Here is an 18,905-nt window from a genome sequence, read left to right as displayed (position 1 = left end):
ATACATTTTATACAGATTTGGAGCACTGACTATTTTGATATCTTTAAATAAGGCTTCTGTCGACTGGATCAACAGACCACTTTGTGGCCTGAATACTTCAGCCAGCATCCTCAGTTGCAGGGGCATCCCCATGAAACAGTCGATGTCTGGCCTCAGCACTTGCTTCGCTTGTCGGAGCACCTCTCCTGCATATTTCTGGAGTCGTATCTCCTCTTCCTCTCGAATATTTCCCAACTCGAGAGGAAGAAAAGATCGCCAAAACATGAATAAAAAATCTTGTTGCGCTTGTGTGTTAATCGTTACGAATGATGTAGAGAATTGGCTTAAATTTATTTCCAATGATTCTTTCAAATATTTTCGAGCCGTCAAAAATACTTGAATCGTCGGTTTACTTCGCAAAAAATTAAAAAGCTTAACAAGTTTATCTTTGGAACTATCTTTATTTTTAATATAATCATCTATCTCATCGAAACCGTCAAACATTAAAACGACCCGCTTGGAACATGACTTACTTCTTAGAAAATACTCTAACATCCCGCAAGCCAAACTGTCGTCAACACTAGAGCAGCACCCACCCAATAAAAAAATTGCCACGTTTTGAGGAGTAAACTGATCTGGTAACCTTGCTATCTGCTCTTTGAATTGTTTCAACTCAATGTGAACGACCCAGGATATTTCAGTGCGTCTTGACAAACTTCCAAGAGACGTTGTTTTCCCCATCCCGGGTTCGTCTATTAAGATTATCAAATTGCGCTCTGTTCGGCTCAAGGTCAGTTCATCTACTGGCTCAAACGATTCCATTGACATACAGGGGAGTAGATTTTTCACAGATCTGTGGGAAAATCGCCACTCTAATTTAGTGTTTTGTCCACTTTGCTCAATCTTAACAAAATGAATATTTTTACTTAAATATTTCTGAATAACATCTGCTTCCCTTTCTTTTGTAGCCGCGATTAGTATGTTTTTAGAAAAATCTTCTCTTTTCTCACAATTCTCGATCAATCCCAAAAGTAACGCCTTATGTTCCTCATTACAAATAACAAAGATATCATCAGCATGCATAGCTTCCGTAAATTTTTGTAAGTTGATGCTGGTTCGATGGATAAACTTCCTAGCTACATAAAAGTCTTGATTGAATATGTTTTTGCAGTGGATATCTGCGCGGGCGTCCCCGGACACTTCAAGCAGGTAAATAGTTTTGTCTTGGTTCTTGTCGCAGGTATCTTTAAAGAACAGTTCTGTATCTCCCTCGGCAAGGATGATCTTCCCCTTAAGCCGCTCCCAGCCGGCCCCAGTCTCCAGATCCTCGCGGTTCAACCCGCTGATCACAACAAGGGAGTTAGGTAAAGCTATACAATTCAAAACATATTCCATGCTTGTTACGAAATTTGTTTCAATTAATGGCATTTGAAGATCAGAAATCATTGGGCGAGTATCTTTTATAATAATAACATAATCTTTATTAGTGGCGATTTTCTTTAAATAATCCGAACAAAAGAATTGATTGATTTCCTGAATCGAACAGTTTTCTACCAAAAAATCTTGAAAGCTGTTCACCTTACCCCCTATTAATAATAATTTTCTTTGAAGTACAGTTTTTTGCGACTCGGTGGATAAGTCCATGAGATTAATTTTTTGATTGACTCTAACTTCTTGTATGTTTTCCAATGAGTTAAATATGTCGTCTCTTAGCTGTGAGGAGATGAAAACAAGTTTTTTCAAACTGGGTCGAGAGCATTGCACGTAATATTTAAAAAAATTGCAGACTTCTGAACTTATAATTGTGGTTGAACTCCCATCAACAATCATCAGATTATTTTGATCATTGGGTGAACCGTAAATTTTAAAAAGCGCATTTAGGCGTGGCCAGTCTAAGAAAGTGAAATGAAATTCGTTTGTGTATTTATTAAGTGGATGAGACGCGTCAACGCTATCTTTAATCTGGTAAAATACATTCTGAAGGCGAGACATCTCGAACTCACCGTTTAGAGTAACTATAAAGAGGATTTCTTTGGTTTCGGAAAGCAAGAAGTCGCAGAGACCTAAGGAATCCTTGAAATCCAAAGTAGACCTTGGTAGTAATTCGAGATAGCTCTCTCCCTCAGCGCGGTAAAACGAGTCAACAGCTCGAGGAAGCGACCAAATCTGATCTTCCACTACTTGTATGAACTCTGAACCTAGCCACCGCATCATCTGCTTTAGACGCCTTGTAAGTTCCTCTAACAATGGCTTAGACCGACACTTTACGGTTCGGTTAGTATGATTGATTTCAAAATCTGGAAATATTTTATCGTTATTTCAAACAAGGTTTTTCGATTCTATAAATGTATTTAAAACCTTAAGATCTGTTTGATGCTTTTGAAAAAATATCAATTGATAAAGAACCTGTAATTCAACTTCAGAGAAGACGGTTAAACGCTTCGAAATTGAATTCGATGGGGCTAGCACATGATAATGTTTTATGATTTCATCTAAAAATTCTGTATTAATTTTTTCAAAATCTACGTGGTAATTATTCGCCGCGTTCAACGTTTCATCTTCAAAAAGGGAACAATATTCTTTGAAGTCTTTAGCCCAGTCTAGTACTTCGCTTATATTTGGTGAACTTTGTTTAAAAGCTTCAACGAAGTTACTGATTGCGTGAGTTGTCTCAGTATACGAGCTAGTTTTCACGTCTTTCAAGTCGTATTTAGAAAAATCGATTAATACACGATAGACTGTCCCGATATGTAAACCGTATGGGTTAATACTGTTTGGTACGGAAACGTACACCGTAATGTCTAAATTGTCCAAAACATTAGTCCCATAGTTGGTGTAATAATCAATCCGCATTTTATCCAAAATTTTCTTTGCCCCGGGGCTGTCAAAAGCCACAGTTTTAGCGTGGATTCCCAAGATGCCGTTATTCTTGAAAGCCCCGTTAGATGTCGTTAACCACTTCGCCGTGAAAGCTGTCACCTGTGAAAGCCATCCCCCGAGGGAGTGGCCCGTTATGACAAGGTTATAACACCTTTCGTAAGGTTCAGAGTTAACGACATCTATGACTTGCCTAACATAGTCCACGAAAGTGATTGCGGAGTTCATACAACTAGTAAATTTATTAATGACTATTCCAGCAATATCTGTATTCAGCGGTTCTACCTTGGTTGCAATGGTCCCACGGTGGGCAACCACCACCTGCTGCAACTTTGTGTTAATAAATGTAGCACCGAAGTACCCGTTGGTCAGGTCCGGGTTGTACCCAGTCAGCAGGAGACGCCAGCCCTCGGGAAGATCCAACCTCTCTCCATAAGCTGCGTCGGTTTCTCCTGGCTTTTTTACAGCGTACACAGTGGCTGAAAACAGCGCCAGGAGGAGGTCGCTGGGGTGAGGGTCTGTATCCAGGATGTCCAAGGGATGCTCTGCTGAGGATTCCAGAAGGGTGTCAATCAATTGTGCCTCCGAATGCTCCAACAGTAATCCATGGTCGACATCCATGGTTGGAAACTGAAACAATTGTACCAAATAAATACATATCAACATATTTATTTATTTCACGCCTATTAAGGCTTTTACATACATATATATAAAAAATATTTACGAAATTGTACACGAAAATAGTGCAGGAAACGACTATAAAACAATTGCAGAAAAATAAATATAAAGTCAAAATATCACTGAACTTGATCTACACAGCATGCAGGCACAAAACATAAAAAATCCAAAATATTTTTTCTGTTTCAGTTGACAAAATTATTATGTGTTAGTAAAATCAAATTGAATACCTTTATTAAAATATTCCACTACTTGATGAAAAAAACTTCAATAGGGTATGCTTATATACTGAAATTTATGTACTAAAATATATCAACAACATCGTAGTATTTGTTTCCTAGCTGTTGAATCTGTCGCATAGGAGTGTAATATCGGGACGTTGATATAGAATTGCTACAATAATATGGTAGGTACTGTCTTGTAACTGACCTGCTTGGAGTATGAAAAGAGATTACATATAATAAATCAGGGGTATCAAACATTGAATTAATGATTTTATACAAACAGGTTGAATCGGAAATAATTCTGCGATCAGATAATTTTATTGAATTTAATGAACAAAGTACGTTATCGTATTTTAGGTTTTCTCTAGGAATCATAGGAATTATACAGGAGTAGTCCAATGGGGTAGTCCAATAGGCAAGTGTAAATAAAAAAAATATAATTAATCACAAAACATATAAACCTTCGGGAAGAAATTCTCTAAATGATAGTGAAAACCCTATCAAAATTGTTTGCGTAGTTTAACAGACAAACATACAATTCCGTAGTACATTATTTTGATGTATCTCATAAGGTTTAGGCAGTGTTAGCAATGTAAGCGTCCGAAAATATTTTTTTTACGATTTGATTATAAAATATCAACTTTTCTCTACTTTCTGTAAGTATTACATATATGTTTTATATTTATAAACCTCCCGGAAAAAAATTCTCTGAATGATTATGAAAATTAGTTTAGAAGAACTAAGCGCATAAACAGACAGACACGAATAGCGACTTTATTTCATAGTATTTAGAGATTTATAAAAGAGAATGTACGTATATAACATATTTTGGATTATTTGCATAATATTCAATCGAGTGTATTTTTCTAATAATTTTATTTTATATTTAAATTTTAAATATATATACAGGATGTATCGGCACGTACCGAAAAACTTTAACCAGCTATTCCTTAGCACATTTGGAGTAAAAAATGTTATTGCCACTTTGATGTCCGGTAACATTTTTTTTTTCAATTAAAAACAAACAAAAAAACAACAACAAAAATCCACACTCCGTCACTGTCATTGGCATTGTTTCTCGTGTTCAACAGCTGTTTATTATTGTGTCAAAAAGCGTTCTCGCTCTTTCATATACACTAAATAATAATAGTTAAAAATGAGACGAATGATGCCATGTCATTTCGTTGTGATTGTAAAAGCGCACCAATGTAGGTACGTACTACATTATTCAACGAATCTCGAACAAAATATTGCCAGATGGGTTTTCAAACTTTGACAAAGGATTTAACAGTGGTGACAAATATGAATAACATTTTTTTATAAAAAAAATGTTATTCATATAAAATGGTATTCGTACAAAATGGTATCATTTTTTTTATAAAAAAAATGTTACCGGACAGCAAAGTGGCCATAACATTTTTTACTCCAAATGTGCTAAGGAATAGCTGGTTAAAGTTTGTCGGGTACGTGCCGATACACCCTTTATATATGTTAATGCATGTTTTATCTGTCACATGTGACATCTATATAATATAGTGCCTTTTATTTTATTTTGTGGATGTTCAGGCATAAATATTTAAATTTTATAAATAATTTAATTTGCCACATTATACAATAAAATCATGACCGAAAATAGGTTTGTAAGTAGGAGATTTTGAACTTTAAAGCAGTTTTCATAGGCCTTGTACAATATTTTTTTCTGGGCTTATAAAAAGACTTATCAAAAAAATACTCGATTATTTCAAAGGCCAAGATGTATTTTACACGCAGTATTTATTTAAAGCATCTGAAACATTTCTAGGCGACCAAATTTTCAAACCAAAAACACATGATTTTGCATTACTACGTATGCCATCGTCTTAAGAAAAATTATTTGTTTGCGTCCGTACATACGCAATATGAATATAAATAAATGATTTTGTCAGCATAAAAACTTTATTTTTTCAAGAAAGGCATACAAATACAATATTGTATCGATGATTTATGAAGTCCCCGCATACCATTTTCTACCGATTTATAACAAGTTTCTCTTTAACGCTTTAAGTTTTTAAGTTTCAAAAAAAATATATGTAATTTTTGAAGATAATATCTATACATTTGTTATGCAGAAACTTTAATTATATGAAATTACTTCAATAGAAAAAAATCGCAAAGTAAGCTCCGAAAATCATTAAAAATACGCTTTGTTCTGTTGTTTAATATGTTATAGGCATGAAAAAATTCACAGTGTATCTTTAAATGCAACTAAAGCATGTTTCAAGAGATTTTTGCTCTATTGCAAACGAGCCCCATTTTCGCTTAATTATCGGTTTTTAATATTAGCGCGCTCCCTCTAACATTCGTATTAACATATCTCCCTTTCAAACCATCTTTGAACGCTTACTACGGGGCCTTAATCCAATGTTGTATTTGTTTGCCTTTCTTAAAAGTATTTTTTTTTTATATGAACAAAACTATTATTATATTGCGTATGTACGGCTGCAAACAAATAATTTGTCTTAATATTGGAACAGGGGACGGAGTCTGTCTGCATGGATTCAAGAGGGAACGCAGTATACCTCTAGGAACACACTGTACTGTGATTCAAGCTGAGATGGAAGCCATCTTGGCCTGCGCACAGAAGAATATACGTGTGGTAATCTTGGTGTACAAATGAAAATCTCTTCAACTCTGATACAACGTTTATTGATAAATCAAAAATCGATTTTACAGTCGCAATATTTACGCGTTTACTATTTTTACAATACTATGGAATGCGGGCGAAACTGGGTCAAATTTGCGATTGAACGTGGCCGGCGGTGACAGAGACTGAATACTGGCTGCTCGCTGCGTCGGGCTTATTTATACTGTACAGCCGGCGGCGACAGTAGGTAGGTGGAATTGTAACTAAATCGGAGCCACTCGCCCAGTCTGGGTCTTTCGGGAACTTTCGGTCGCTCTGCGTTAACGCATAGGCGATAGGCTCGAACCTTCTGGCGAGTTGTCGTAATGTGCCAGACCGATTTTCGATCGTATTGTTGCGGGTAAGCAGGTAGATGCTTGTAGCAGGTAGGTTGCTTTGTTTACAATTTAGCTGTAAGCAGTAACTCACAAGTAGCTACCTAAGTAGGTCGAGCTGTCTATTATTAATGAGACATTCTGGATGTTCTCTTGTCGCCACATACGTATTGTGTACAGGAATAAAAACATAAGCATATGTTCTGATAGCCAGGCAGCCCTAATGGCACTGGGAAGTAACCGATGCGAGTCCAGACTGGTGATGGAATGCAGGACTGTTCTTATCAATAAAATAACCCTAATCTAGGTACCAGAACATAAAGGTATTGAGGGCAACGAGCGGGCTGACGAACTAGCAAGGAAAGGGGCGAAAGCACCACTTGTAGGATCCGAGCCGGCCGTAGGAGTAGCAGCTTACCACACAAAACTACATATTGAAAATCCCAGCACTGCAAAGAATGGGAGAGGGCTCCTGGAATGAGACAATCCAAAGTACTCATAAAAGGACCAGATCCTAGACGAACCAAGAAACTACTCAATATGGACAGAAACTCACTGAGGGAACTGGTAGGACTACTAACGGGACATTGCCATCTCAGGAGACACATGCAGATATTGGGAGTGGAAAACACCAATAGATGCAGGAAATGTGAAGAGGATGAAGAGACTCCAATTCACCTATGGTGCCAATGTCCTGCCCTGGTGGGAACTAGACTCAGATACCTGGGGAGACATACAGTAGAACCAGAAGACATAGCCACATACCCAATGACAACCCTGGTGAACTTTATTAAAGGGACCGGGTTGTTGTTAAAGGATTGAGGTAATATGGGAGAAAGCACAACGGGCCTATGGCCTAAGTGCTCACGGGAACTACATGTAAACTGTCAGTGGAAAATTAGTTATAATTCTTATTTTCTAATACAAGGTTTTTAGACATAGCACAAAGGATAACAAACTATTTTAGGCATTAATTACTCGCCTGAAATATCCATGCAAATTGAAAATATCTCCCGAGTAAAAATAAAAGTACGACGTTGACCGAGACGACGCGTTACGTTTGTATTTGGCATTAAACTTGTCACATTTATTATAAAAAAAATTTAACAGAATTAGAGTTATATATTTTTTTTGTTTCACATGATTGGAGGTAAACTAACTAAGCTCATAGAAATCAATTGATTCCATTTCAGCCTGGAGAAACAAAAGTTGTTAGTTATGAGTGCTATTTTTATTTTATTTTATATTATAGAAACAAACAGTACATGATTTACAGAGATGAAACAATATACAGGATTAAGATACTTCATGTTGGGTACCTATGATATGTTTCCTTGTAATGTCTACTAAGTGGTATGTTTATTCCTTAATTACCAGGTGACTTGTGTAGTTTATAGGTGTATGTGTGACGTGTGTAATGTATGTGTGTGACGTGTGTAATGCATGTGAGAGGGTGTGTGTGTGTGTGTGTTTGTATGTATGCGCATTGAATAGTTTAAATTATTGACATTTATTTATTTATTTAACGCCCAGAGAGCTTTTACATGGTTGGTAGTATAATTTTAGTTTGACAGATACTTTGAAACATAAAAAATAAGAATAAAATTACATTTGATAAAAGCTATGCAACAAGTCATACAAACACAAGAAACAAAAACAGAAAATTACAGCTATTTGTAGGTTTACATGATGTGTTTAGGAGTATTGTTGAAATAAATGTTTTAAATGATTCACAAAACTTGCCAAGTTGGTATTGAATATATCAACATCACCCAAGTAATGATTTCTCATGGTGTGAAGTTGTTGTATCGGAGAGTGGGCAATGTAGTTACGCTTATGTGTGCTGCTGTAGAATATTGTATTTTGTCGTGTTGTTACTGTGGGTGTGTGTATGTTTATAAGTTGCAGGAGTTCAAAACAGTCGAATTTAGAGTTAAGTATTTTGAATAAGAACGTTAAATCGTTTAATGTATGTATTTTTAGAGTATTTAATAAGAAATTGTATCTTAAGTCTTCGACAGGGATATTTAATTTAAAATTTATAAAACGTAGAAATTTTTTTTGTATTCGCTCAATGTTGTTAATGTGAATTTTGTAAGATGGAGACGTTTGAATTTGGGAAATTTTGAGAATATAATTTGAGACTTGATGCAACGTTTGAATTTGGGCAGTGAATCCGAAAAAATGTCAATGAAGAGCTCGGTTGATTGGCGAATTAGATGCTGTATTTGTTTTATAATTTAGCGTGTGGAATAGCACTGTATGTCGTGTACGTCTCAAAGGTATGTTAAAGTTAATAAGGGACAGATCAGCTACTGCTCGTCTTAGCTGCAAAGTTTCAATATTCCAGTTTAATATTCCAATCTGACATTGTTAATTTCTTATTATTTTTAACTTTTACTTAGCCGCCTGACTTTTAGGAATGACAATTCATGGAGAGATGCGCCAGTGTTCCCAGCGTACATCGGGTTCTGATTTATTGCGTTATAAAACGTTGGTCTGATATACGAGTATATACACAGACTACCTCAACACATCCTGATGGACTATCTGGCACATACCAGATTTAGACGTGGACGCATAAGCAACGAATATATCTGATCATGATCATATCTGGCACATACCAGATTTAGACGTGGACGCATAAGCAACGAACATATCTGATCATGATCATATCTGGCACATACCAGATTTAGACGTGGACGCATAAGCAACGAACATATCTGATCATGATCATATCTGGCACATACCAGATTTAGACGTGGACGCATAAGCAACGAACATATCTGATCATGATCATATCTGGCACATACCAGATTTAGACGTGGACGCATAAGCAACGAACATATCTGATCATGATCATATCTGGCACATACCAGATTTAGACGTGGACGCATAAGCAACGAACATATCTGATCATGATCATATCTGGCACATACCAGATTTAGACGTGGACGCATAAGCAACGAACATATCTGATCATGATCATATCTGGCACATACCAGATTTAGACGTGGACGCATAAGCAACGAACATATCTGATCATGATCATATCTGGCACATACCAGATTTAGACGTGGACGCATAAGCAACGAACATATCTGATCATGATCATATCTGGCACATACCAGATTTAGACGTGGACGCATAAGCAACGAACATATCTGATCATGATCATATCTGGCACATACCAGATTTAGACGTGGACGCATAAGCAACGAACAGTAGATATTTCCTAATCTCCCAACTTCCATCGCATTATATAATGTATATACAAATCTACTCCCTGTTGAAATTGTACAACGTCTAATTATAAAAATAATATTGAAAAAACCAAGAGATCAATTTTTGAAGAATTTAAAGTATTAAAATTTAATGATCTTGTCAAAAAAAAACATAATATATCAGATAATAAAAGAAAAACAAAATCACAGCTTTTTAACTGAAAGTCGTTCTCGTCAAAAACATATATTTCCAACACAAAAATGTAACACCACTTTTGCTCAACATCATTACATATATCTAGGGAAAAATACTTCAACAGCCTACCTGAAAATATCAGAGCAATAGAAAACGATAAACACTTACTAAAAGCAATTAAAGAAAAGTTCAATGTACTAACTAACTAACCATCACGCCGTTTCTCCGCAGGGGTAGGCAGAAAGGACAGACCACCGAACAACTCGGTCTTGGCACACACTCTCTGCCTCATTCACATTTATTCATCGTCTCATACATACTCTTCTATTATTCTGATTCTTGACATGGCCCGACTCAAGTATCTGATTCACTTGGTTGTGCAATGTCTTCCTCGGGCGCCCCCGACTTCTGCTACCATTCACATTTGCATCTTATATTCTCCTTACACTCCTTTCTTCGCTCATTCGCTCTACATGCCCAAACAAAATTACGCTTACATCAGCCTTGCACTCTTTGCGGATCTCCACATTCCTCACACGATCATACATGGTTTTACCACACATACGCCTCAGGGATCTCATTTCAACAGCATTCAATCTACTTTCATCCTTTCTTTGCCAGTTCTATGCCTCACTGCCATACATCAGGGTAGGTACCAGCACTCCATTGTGGACTGCTAATAATACCATTATCCTGTAAATTGATTCATTATTTAATAAATACTAATTTTAAAAAAAAACATAAATACATATATATCTATCTATTTTCATAATATATATGTAAGTAAGTTTATTCTTTATTCTCCTATAGGTATATATCAACATAAAACAGTAATATACACACAAACACCTCATAATGCAGGACATCATATACTGATGTTACTGAAGGCTTTCTCTGTTTCATGTTGACAAACAGCCGCTTCCTCCTGATTAACGTTTTCTATGGTTTACTTTAATACAACAGGCGAATGCGGAGGAATTCCTAAGAATAAGTCATAACTCCTTCCTACTCCCAACATAACACAAACAGGCATGTATGTATACACATGATGATGCAAAAACATGCAATTTTAGTAGGGTTTTTTATAAAACAATTTTTTCCCTACCGAGAAAACACGAGGCCTCAAGTCTATAATAGCCAGGTAACATTTTAAACACCCATATGAGGTAAAAATTGTAAGACGCATATGACACCGTTCTGTTTGTACAAACAACATTAACTTTAAATTCAGTAAATTTAAATGATTCACCACTTCATGGTAAATAAGAATCTATAAAATAAAAAAATTTAAAAGTCGGTCTGAACAGCGCGACCGACCGTGTAAAAATTTATCGGTAGTTATCTATTGATCCTATATTGTAAAGATATCGCTTTGTTGACCCCCTTAAATAGATAGGTACACATTTTTACCGAGATAACGAATGCACCTAATCCGCCATAGATGTTATTGTAAAAAAATTATCTTTTGTTACAACAAAACATGTTTCCAATGACCCTGACAAAATATTTCTAATATCAAAAATTATTAAATTATCTAACAAAATATTTCTAACGTACAATAAGCGTAGGGAGTGTGGCGAACCCATCGCTCAGGGAGTGGAAACACGACCTGCAATATGGACAAATGTTTATGGACAAATGATTGGCTTCTAAAACTCAATGTCGAAAAATGCACTGTCCTACATGTTGGAAAAACTAACCCTACGCTTGCCTACAAACTTAATGGAACACCTCTAAAAGCAGTGATATTACAACAAGACTTAGGAGTTACCATATCACAGGACTTGAAATGGGAACCACACATCGCTGGAATTGTGAAAAGAGCAAATTCACTAACATATCTAATCAGGAAAACCTCCCTTGACCTAACACCGGACATGATGTTAAAAATATATAAAACATATGTGCGACCTCTCCTGGAATATGCTTTCCAAATATGGAGTCCTTACTTCGCAAAGGATATAAATCTGTTAGAGAGAGTACAGAGACAAAATACCAAGAGCTCTGAAAGATCTACGATACGAAGATAGACTCAAGGAACTAAGATTACCAACCTTACAAGAAATAAGAGAAAGGGGTGACTTGATCGAGACTTTAAAAATTTTATCTGGATATTACAGTTGCCCTGGCATCCAAGAAATCTTCACTACTAATAAAAATATAAATATCCGTGGACACTCAAAAAAAATTACCAAAACGCCTTTTGCATCTAATCCTAGAAAACACTTCCTTGCAGATAGAGTAGTGGATGCTTGGAACAAACTCCCACAATATGTCATCGATGCAACAAATATAAATCAATTCAAAGCTCTATTGGATTCACATTTGGAGAGAAGAAAGGACTTAGTTCAAACTTAAAACAACTCAATTACTGCCAAACTTGTTGTAAAATCAGATATGAGCGCATCAGCAGAATGCTGCCTGCTCTGCACATAATAATAATAATAGCCATCCCAAGCTAAGGTGTGAGCTACCGTGCTCAGGCTGAATGACGTGTCACGAACGGTGCCTCCGAGAAACAGGGTCACGTCTCGGAGTATTTAGACCTTACCCCAGCACTCGGGGTTTTGCTGGAGTAGACCTTCTATTTCCTTAGATACTCGTGAGACGAAAATTGGACCCTTAGAAAACTCCCTCTTCCCTCGTGGGGCCTTCAGAGAACCAAGGAGGAATGGAGAGGAAAGATGAGACCCTCTTCCCTTTTGGGGCCTTCAGTGAACCAAGGAGAAGTGGAGAGGAGAACTGAGGCCACCTCCATGAACTCTTCCCTTGTGGGGCCTTCAGGAAACCAAAGGGAAGTGGCGAGATAGGCTCTCTTCCCTTTTGGGGCCTTCAGGGAACCAAAGAGAAGTGGAGAGGAGAACTGAGGTTACCTCCATGAACTCTTCCCTTGTGGGGCCTTCAGGGAACCAAAAGGAAGTGGAGAGGAGAGATGAGACCTGGAAAGACACATTGCAGAACCAGAAGACATAGTCACATACCCAATGACAACCCTGGTGAACTTTATTAAAGGGACTGGGTTGTTGTTAAAGGAATGAGGTTAAGTGGGAGATGGCACAATGGGCCTATGGCCTAATTGATCACGGGAACTATATGTAAACCGTCTCCGCTCGATAAAAAAAAAGTGGGTGTGTCAAGCCTACGCAAGACAGAAGTGAAACTTCTAGTATTCTTCTCTCTTATTATTAGGGCTTTTTTATACTAATTTTCATATATTTATTGGCAGGTAGAGTAGAAATTAATATTGTTTAGCGTTTGCCAACGACCATACCATGTTGAACACACCGGTTCTCGTCCGATCACCGAAGTTAAGCAACATTGGGCGCGGTCAGTACTTGGATGGGTGACCGCTTGGGAACACCGCGTGCCGTTGGCCCATTTTTTATGGTAATTTCATGTTTTTTTTTATTTTTTTATCGTTACTATCATTAATAATATCATAAAATTCTTTAACTTTTCAAGTATGCTACAGGCCTAAAATATTACTTAGTGGATTGATATTATGGTCAACCATTGAAAAAAAAAATTCCTGCAAAGTTATGGATGTAATTACGATCTTTTTCAAGCGCGTATGTAATGATTATTTTTATCAACGTCGCACACACCTTGCTAATGTTTTCAGTATTATTAGGGCTTTTTTATACTAATTTTCATATATTTATTGGCAGGTAGAGTAGAAATTAATATTGTTTAGCGTTTGCCAACGACCATACCATGTTGAACACACCGGTTCTCGTCCGATCACCGAAGTTAAGCAACATTGGGCGCGGTCAGTACTTGGATGGGTGACCGCTTGGGAACACCGCGTGCCGTTGGCCCATTTTTTATGGTAATTTCATGTTTTTTTTTATTTTTTTATCGTTACTATCATTAATAATATCATAAAATTCTTTAACTTTTCAAGTATGCTACAGGCCTAAAATATTACTTAGTGGATTGATATTATGGTCAACCATTGAAAAAAAAAATTCCTGCAAAGTTATGGATGTAATTACGATCTTTTTCAAGCGCGTATGTAATGATTATTTTTATCAACGTCGCACACACCTTGCTAATGTTTTCAGTATTATTAGGGCTTTTTTATACTAATTTTCATATATTTATTGGCAGGTAGAATAGAAATTAATATTGTTTAGCGTTTGCCAACGACCATACCATGTTGAACACACCGGTTCTCGTCCGATCACCGAAGTTAAGCAACATTGGGCGCGGTCAGTACTTGGATGGGTGACCGCTTGGGAACACCGCGTGCCGTTGGCCCATTTTTTATGGTAATTTTATGTTTTTTTTTATTTTTTTATCGTTAACATCATAAAAAATTTTATATCATTCTTTAACTTTTCAAGTATGCTACAGGCCTAAAATATTACTTAGTGGATTGATATTATGGTCAACCATTGAAAAAAAAAAAGGCGTTAAAAACAAAAAAATTATGTGCGATGGCCGAGAATCGAACTCGGATCAACTGCTTGGAAAGCAACTACGCTGACCATTACACCACCAACGCCAGTTGTCGAGATGAGCTAAGAAGCATTTATATTTTACTTCAAAACTTTGACTAGATCAAATGAACTTTAATCGGTCCCGCATTTTCGTTTCGGTCATGAGTTGGTTTTACTCCGGTACTCGAAATTGCATGACGCGGGTAAAGAAGTTTCACTTCAAAAAATTCCTGCAAAGTTATGGATGTAATTACGATCTTTTTCAAGCGCGTATGTAATGATTATTTTTATCAACGTCGCACACACCTTGCTAATGTTTTCAGTATTATTAGGGCTTTTTTATACTAATTTTCATATATTTATTGGCAGGTAGAATAGAAATTAATATTGTTTAGCGTTTGCCAACGACCATACCATGTTGAACACACCGGTTCTCGTCCGATCACCGAAGTTAAGCAACATTGGGCGCGGTCAGTACTTGGATGGGTGACCGCTTGGGAACACCGCGTGCCGTTGGCCCATTTTTTATGGTAATTTTATGTTTTTTTTTATTTTTTTATCGTTAACATCATAAAAAATTTTATATCATTCTTTAACTTTTCAAGTATGCTACAGGCCTAAAATATTACTTAGTGGATTGATATTATGGTCAACCATTGAAAAAAAAAAAGGCGTTAAAAACAAAAAAATTATGTGCGATGGCCGAGAATCGAACTCGGATCAACTGCTTGGAAAGCAACTACGCTGACCATTACACCACCAACGCCAGTTGTCGAGATGAGCTAAGAAGCATTTATATTTTACTTCAAAACTTTGACTAGATCAAATGAACTTTAATCGGTCCCGCATTTTCGTTTCGGTCATGAGTTGGTTTTACTCCGGTACTCGAAATTGCATGACGCGGGTAAAGAAGTTTCACTTCAAAAATAAAAAATAACATACAATGATTAGAATACGGACTGTTTTAAACTAATTCAATCATAAATCATTTATAAATTTTAAACCCTTCAGTACTTTCAACATTGTACAGTTTGCAATTGTTTTCTGTGTATTTGAAATGCGCTATATAAATATTATTTTTTCATTTTCCGTAAAAACAAATACTGTTTTAGAAACTACATAAAAATTATCTTTCCGGTGTATTCTTTTAAAATAAACATTACTAATTCTAAATAGTAAGACTTTTACCAACTAGAAACACAAGACAAAATGTAACATTCTTCTGCAATACATACACAACCAACTATCACAAACACTAACTAACCAATAGGATGCATGATTAGCAAAATTAAAATACCATCTCTCCCGATGTAAATAGTTCATTATTATAGTAATCTAGTTGAAAAGAAGTGTAATTTCCGTAATCTGTGCATATGGCAGTTTAAGCCAAGTAGTAGTTAAAGTTCAAAGAAGGTTTGAAAGGGAGATTTGTAATACGAATGTTAGAAGCGCGTTAATATTAAAAAAATATAATAAATAAGAGGAAGCTAAAATCCAAAAATGTGTATATTCTTGGTATACCTTATATTGTAGGTAATAGGCATTCAAATCGCTTGACAAACGAAGTCTAGAAACGTTCGATTTCAAGCACAAAACTGGTTAAATTATTTTTTAAATAATTTTATAAGAAAGCAAAAAAGTTAATCAATTGAAACTGTCACAGATAATCTTAGCTTTAATACTGTATGTTTTTTAAGTTGTTTCCTTTACGCGTTCATACATTTCTATTGAAAAAAAAAAAATTTCAGTATTTTGATTTATATTTTTTAATGAGTAATTTATTTTTTTATTTGTATTCTACTCAAGCGAAGCGATAGGAAAACTTTCAATTTATCTATAGCAAATTTTTTGGTATTCATAATGTACACCAATTTGTTATAAAGATTAATCAAAATAGTGATTTGGCATTAAGCTTCGCCTTAAGCAAAAATGGTGAGTATATTTAATAAAACACAACTCGTTTGAAATAGAGCGAAAATCTCTCGACAAATGCTTTAGTTGCATTTAATGATACACTGTGATTTTTTTCATTCCTATAACATATTAAATAACAGAAAAAAATGTGTTTTTAATAATTTTTGGAGCTTACTTTGTGTTAGGAAGCTTTGTGTATGCACGCACAGATGACAGTGCATAGAGCTTGCGTGGAAGTCCGCAAGATGGAGCCAGTGGCCAGTAGTCGCCAGGGCCAGTGGGAAGGCTCTCAGACAATCGCACTGGCCCAGATTCCAATTAGCAAGCTTCTAGTTAGGTCGACTATCGAGTCACCATTATAATACGTGGAGTATTAATAAATCCCCGATTAATCTAAAAGAACCAATTATTATTAAACTCCTTCCAAGACGAGTTGGAGACCTGTTGGTGCGAACACAACACTTTGCGATTTTTTTCTATCGAGGGAATTTCGCATAATTAACGTTTAGGCATAAAAAATGTATATTATCTTAAAAAACAACATATATTTTTTTTGGAACTTAAAAACTTAGAGAGTTAACGAGAAACTTGTTATAAATCGGTAGAAATTGGATATATGCGTGGGCTTAAGTATGTATTTATGTAAACATTTGACGAGAATTTGGTCGGTAGTCGGGAGGGAAATTAATAAATAAATAAATACTAAACTCACCTCAAGTCATCACACAAGTTCACTAAACCATAACTGAAATGTCTGCCATCAAAATCATAAATGTATCTTTAAAATTGATGTATTACTGATCGAAGGATATCACAGATATTAATGGCCACTGTTCCAAACACAAGTTAACACTTCTATGGAAGATTTGTATTGAAATCTCTTAATATGTAAAAACCCATTTTGTATAGAAAATCATTAGGGATACAAATAACTTGTTGCCTAGGAAAATCACAGATACTAGTACGGATGTGTTTTTGATTGTTGAAATAATATTATCAGTCCTCGACGGGATGCGAAACCTAGCCACAACACTGCCACGGAGGTCCAAATTAAACAATTATTTTAATTCTAAACACTTTGTTTACAGATTGATGGCGAGATGCAAGAGATAAGGTTGGGCGAAGGAAAACTGTGAGAAGGCTGTCAAAGACTTGAGACGATCTGAATATGAAATTGGCTACGAAGGTTATAAATTTCTAATATTTATTTTCTCTATCTCCTTACAGATAAGGATTAGTGTTATTATCGCGTTATCGGTACTTGCGAAACATATTATTCTAGATCAGAGGTCCCCAAACTTTTTTACCCCGTAGACCACTTGCCAAAAAATTTTTTTCCGTAGACCCCCTGCCTGCCGAATATTGAATTCTCCTAAAACTATTAACGTCGCATGTGATAATCATTTCTTTTTTTCGTAAAAAGATTCCCTTCCCTTGCTTGTCCAACAACCGAGTGGCGGTATAGTTCCGCTGTCTTTACATTGTGCAGACAGGGGCACCCTTGTGAGGTATTACACCAAATGAAAATGAAGCAGGATAAGCAACGGGAATTTCTTTCTGTAGCTGGCCCTACAGAACTGCCCCTTAAGTTCTTTGTCAGTGCTTATTCCGGTCAGTTATTTTTATCGTATGATATCCGATTCTTCAACGTTGCATTTCCATAGTCTAAATGTCCTCAAACTTAGTTTTGAAGTCTGTGTGAAGTGCATTTAAATGTTGAACGTCATTATTACCCTGGACGTTTTTCCGATGTGCAATGTTTTGCTTGAATATATTAATTCTGACGAGAAAAGGAACGTAGACTCTATTTATATACCTCAATTAACAACTTTACGAAATATGAAAATACAAATATCAAATAAGTAATTTCTCAGTCTATTATATTTGTGTTAGGTCTATTGTGTCATTTACGGAACTCCTAAATGTTGACTTGAAGTAAATGGGGTCCGCTCGTATGTACCCCCATTTCAATCTCGTGGACCCCCAAATTTTTTTCTCGTTGTTGTAGACCCCCAGCAAGCCGATATCGACCCCCGGGGGTCCATATAGACCACTTTGGGAGCCTCTGTTCTAGAATATATAGTCAGTTGTAACAATCAGGAAATTAAATTAATAATATATAATATTAGCTGACATTTTTGACAATGCAGTTCGACTTTTCTCTACTTTCTATAAATATAAAATATTCAAGATAGAAAAACTGATAAATATGTGCTCGTAAATTAGATGGTTCGTTATAGTATATAATATTTATACAATATTTTTCAGAAGTATTAAATCTTTGACTGACATGCCTAAGTCAGAAAAGTCACTATTTGTTTTGTATTTTTAGTTTTTCACACGCTCGAGCAGCTCAATACAAGAAATCAAAAGC

At 35.9% G+C, this 18,905-nt stretch overlaps 4 non-coding genes across 4 annotated transcripts; all 4 read left to right on the top strand.

The window, feature by feature from the left end:
• The first annotated feature begins 13,432 nt into the window (after positions 1 to 13,432).
• Positions 13,433 to 13,551, top strand: LOC149416423 (5S ribosomal RNA). Its single transcript, XR_016303728.1, has one exon. It is a non-coding gene; the product is annotated as a 5S ribosomal RNA (ribosomal RNA).
• Positions 13,552 to 13,874: 323 nt separating this feature from the next.
• On the top strand, positions 13,875 to 13,993 carry LOC149416422 (5S ribosomal RNA). Its single transcript, XR_016303726.1, has one exon. It is a non-coding gene; the product is annotated as a 5S ribosomal RNA (ribosomal RNA).
• Positions 13,994 to 14,316: 323 nt separating this feature from the next.
• LOC149416421 (5S ribosomal RNA) lies at positions 14,317 to 14,435 on the top strand. Its single transcript, XR_016303725.1, has one exon. It is a non-coding gene; the product is annotated as a 5S ribosomal RNA (ribosomal RNA).
• A 582-nt stretch (positions 14,436 to 15,017) lies between these two features.
• LOC149416420 (5S ribosomal RNA) lies at positions 15,018 to 15,136 on the top strand. The gene has a single exon (XR_016303724.1). It is a non-coding gene; the product is annotated as a 5S ribosomal RNA (ribosomal RNA).
• Positions 15,137 to 18,905: the final 3,769 nt, after the last annotated feature.

Source organism: Hesperophylax consimilis, chromosome 17, assembly GCF_061612785.1.
Source record: "Hesperophylax consimilis isolate HC1 chromosome 17, BYU_Hcon_1.0, whole genome shotgun sequence".
Classification (NCBI taxonomy): Eukaryota; Metazoa; Arthropoda; class Insecta; order Trichoptera; family Limnephilidae; genus Hesperophylax; species Hesperophylax consimilis.
Note: the sequence above shows the minus strand (reverse complement) of the source record. Positions and strands in the feature narration are given on the sequence as shown.